General features: G+C 39.6%; 1 non-coding gene across 1 annotated transcript; it reads left to right on the top strand.

Moving 5' to 3' along the window:
- The first annotated feature begins 2,624 nt into the window (after positions 1-2,624).
- Positions 2,625-2,733, top strand: LOC127099410 (small nucleolar RNA R71). Its single transcript, XR_007793914.1, has one exon. It is a non-coding gene; the product is annotated as a small nucleolar RNA R71 (small nucleolar RNA).
- Positions 2,734-3,575: the final 842 nt, after the last annotated feature.

Here is a 3,575-nt window from a genome sequence, read left to right as displayed (position 1 = left end):
CATGTGGAGGTCTTAAAGACTCAATCAGAATATATATAGGCTCAAAATAAGGAGATATATATGGAGATATTTTAGGATTGAAGACCTTGATTGTAGCAGAAAGTTTTTGCTGACTTTGTAACAGCAAAGGAGAAGTTTGCTGCGATTTCTGAAGGCCCAAATCCAGTTGGGTGATTAGGTTATAAATAGCATATTGTAACCTAGTTTTTGTAAGCCTCATGGAATGAAAATTTAGGGGTGTGTGTGAGGTAAACCTCCCAATCTGTGGGAAGGTTACCATGTGTTTCTCAGTGTTCAAAACTGAGAGTATTTGTGACTCAAAGCCTGTAGGCAAGAGTTGTTATGGTCTTGAACGAAGCTGTGAAGCAAGTTCAAGTTGTTTTAACATTACATTGTATTTGTAGTGATAGGAATGGAAACTGGAGGTTTCTATCTAGGAGTTCCTAGGTATAGATTGCATTGGGTAGGGATTAAGTGAAGAGTTGTAAAGGGGGGAGTTTAACTCTGAATTAATACTGCTGATAGTGGATCTTCTTCCTGGCTTGGTAGCCCCCAGATGTAGGTCATGTTGGACCGAACTGGGTTAACAATTTCCTGTGTTTGTTTTCCTTCTGCATGTTATAATCCTTTTGCCATAACTCAGCTGGTATTTCAGTCTGCTTATCAAAATAATAACAGACCTGGGATGTAGCCTTCTGTTTGAATGTCAATCAGAATGTTGTGACATTCATCAGTGACAACATATACTGAATAATAGGCATGTTGGTTTCAGTTCAGTATTTACTTAAGTCTGGTCTTCACGAGGATAACAGACCTGGCCAAAGGATCATTGTAAAACTGTCAAACTGGATGTCTTGACAGTTGTTCCTGTAGGCTGATACTGAGGTAGAGACTGGTTGGTCTTTTCACAGTACAGCAAATTTAGCACTGTCCGTTTTCAGGAACATAACAGAATCAGCATATGTTCTGGCTGTCGAACTGAATGTTGTGACATTCATTCTCAACAGCATGTGCTAAAGTGTAGGATGATTGGTTTTTCTGTTCAGTATTTTTCTCTGGCTATTCTTTAGGAATCCAACAGCTGAGCTAAAATCCAGGAAACCAACTACTAACCTACAATTAATGAACCTAACAAATAGTCTATTTGTTAGCAATCTAATAAGTGGAAATTAGATTAACGTGTTCAACTTTTATTTTAGGAAATACATGTACAAGGCTAGCAAACTGGAATAATGTAACAGTTGATGTTCAAATCACTATTGAGACATCTTGCTGATGATTGTGTAGGAAAATAACAGAATTTAGTGCTATGGATGATCTCTGCTGAGTCTTTCCACCAGATGCACAGAACTAGGTGTTCCTCCATTCTAGGGTGATATAGAAGCAGATGTCGTGACATCTGTGAACGTGTGCATATTAGTATAGGGTTTAATAACTGTCTTGCAGTATTAGTTACAATGTTGGATCAGATGTCATGACTTGGAGTAGAACATCTGAAATCTGACTGTGCCAGAATTTCATGGGTGATGGCTTCGGTGAAAGGAATCTCTACATGAAGCTTCTCTATTACTTTTATAAACTTTTTGTATTGGTTATTGATTTTGGTTTGTTTAAGTCTTTGCGGACATGGGATTGGTGGTTTGTATGAGGGTGGTGGTTTGTAAGTTTTATCCTTGGCTTCTCCTTCTTGGTCGGTTTGTTTTTCGGGTTCCACTGGTTCTTCTCCTTGGTTTGTAGGTATATTTTCTTTAGAAGCATTAGACTCGCTCATTGCTGGGTTATGAGGCCCTTCGTAAGCGGTCCCACTTCGTAATGAGATAGTGTTAGATTGCCCTCAAGGGTTGAGTTGAGGTTGTCCAGGGAATTATCCTCCAGGTGTAGTTTGCGGGGCTTAGTTTTGTGCTACCTGTGAGATCTGGGTTTCAAGCATCTTGTTGTGAGTGATTATCTGATCAACCTTGGTCCCTAATTGCGTTATCAGTTCATTTACGTGAATGTTCTGGTTTAGGAATTCTTTATTTTGCAGAGTCTGGCCTGATATAAAGCTTTCCATGATCTTCTCAAGGTTAGGCTTATGGGGCACAACTTGCATAGGTTTATTTGGTTTTTGGGCTTGATAACCTTGTGGTCTCTGAGGTGCATAATTTTGGATAGGGTTCTGGTTTTTATAGGAAAAATTTGGGTGATTCTTCCATCCAGGGTTGTAAGTGTTTGAAAATGGGTTACCTTGGGCGTAATTCACTTGGTCGGTGTTCAGGTCGTTCAAAAGGTTACATTCCGCCGATTCGTGTCCTTTAGATCCACAAAGTTCACACTCTGTGTGGACTACCGCTGTGGTGTTAGTGTTTGTAGAAATATGTTCGACCTTAAGGGCTAAAGCGTCCATTTACGATTGCATCATGTCCATAGAGCTTATCTCATGTATTCCACCTTGGGTCTCCTTTTTCTCTATTGATGCTCGTTCAGTTCCCCATTGGTAATGGTTTTGGGCCATATCCCCAATTAGGTCACAAGCTTCAGGGTAAGGTTTATTCATCAGCGCGCCACCAGCGGCAACGTCGATGCTCGTCCTTGTGTTATAATGGAGTCCATTGTAGAAGGTATGAACGACCAACCATTATTATAGGCCATAGTGTGGACAAACTCTCAACAACTCTTTATATCTCTCTCTCAAGCTTCAAAAAGTGATTCTCCTTGGTTTTGAGTAAATCTAGTTATTTGGTTTCGAAGAACAACAATCTTACTAGGGGAAAATATCTAGCAAGGAATACTCTTCTAAGGTCTTCCCAGGTAGTTATTGAGTTAGCTGGAAGTGAATCCAACCATGAATGTGCTCTATCCCTGAGGGAGAAAGGAAATAATCTTAAACGAATTGCATCAGGTGAAGCACCGTTGGATTTAAAGGTGTCGGCCAGTTGGATAAAGACTTTTAAATGTTGATTTGGGTTCTCAATAGCGAGATCCACAAATTGGTTTTGTTGCACTAATTGCAGTAAAGATGGTTTTAGTTCGAAATTGATGGCAGGAATGAGGGGATTTACTATACTAGAACTAAGTTCCTCGTCAGAGGGTTGGGAAAATTCCTTAAGAGGTATCCGGTCGCAATTCTCGGCCATAACTTTCTTAATTCGAATGAGTAAGAGGCGTGTACGAGTGTAACGTTCGAGTTCCGCTAAAGGATCTACTAAATTTTCGGTACTACGAGTTCTTCGCATTTACACTGGCTAATAATGCCTTAGTCTAGACGGTGTAACAACAAGGTACGAAATTTGACGAAGTTGGTCCCCGGTAACGGCGCCAAAAACTTGATCGCTCTATTCACAAGTGCATGAATCACGTCAGAGTAATATAAAAGAATATCGATCCCACAGAGACCAAATCGTCAATCTATCGATTACTATCGTTACGATCTTTATCTAAGGCGGTATAAAAGAGACATTGATGTTGCAAAATAACAGTAAATAAAGAAAATAATAAATACAGTGCAAATAAAGACACGTTTGAATGTATTTCACGTCAGTTAGACGATGTTTCGATTGTCAAAATAGAATCTTATGGGGCAATATTTTCTACAC

The sequence above is a fragment of the Lathyrus oleraceus genome, chromosome 6 (genome assembly GCF_024323335.1).
Source record: "Lathyrus oleraceus cultivar Zhongwan6 chromosome 6, CAAS_Psat_ZW6_1.0, whole genome shotgun sequence".
In the NCBI taxonomy this organism is placed as follows: Eukaryota; Viridiplantae; Streptophyta; class Magnoliopsida; order Fabales; family Fabaceae; genus Lathyrus; species Lathyrus oleraceus.
Note: the sequence above shows the minus strand (reverse complement) of the source record. Positions and strands in the feature narration are given on the sequence as shown.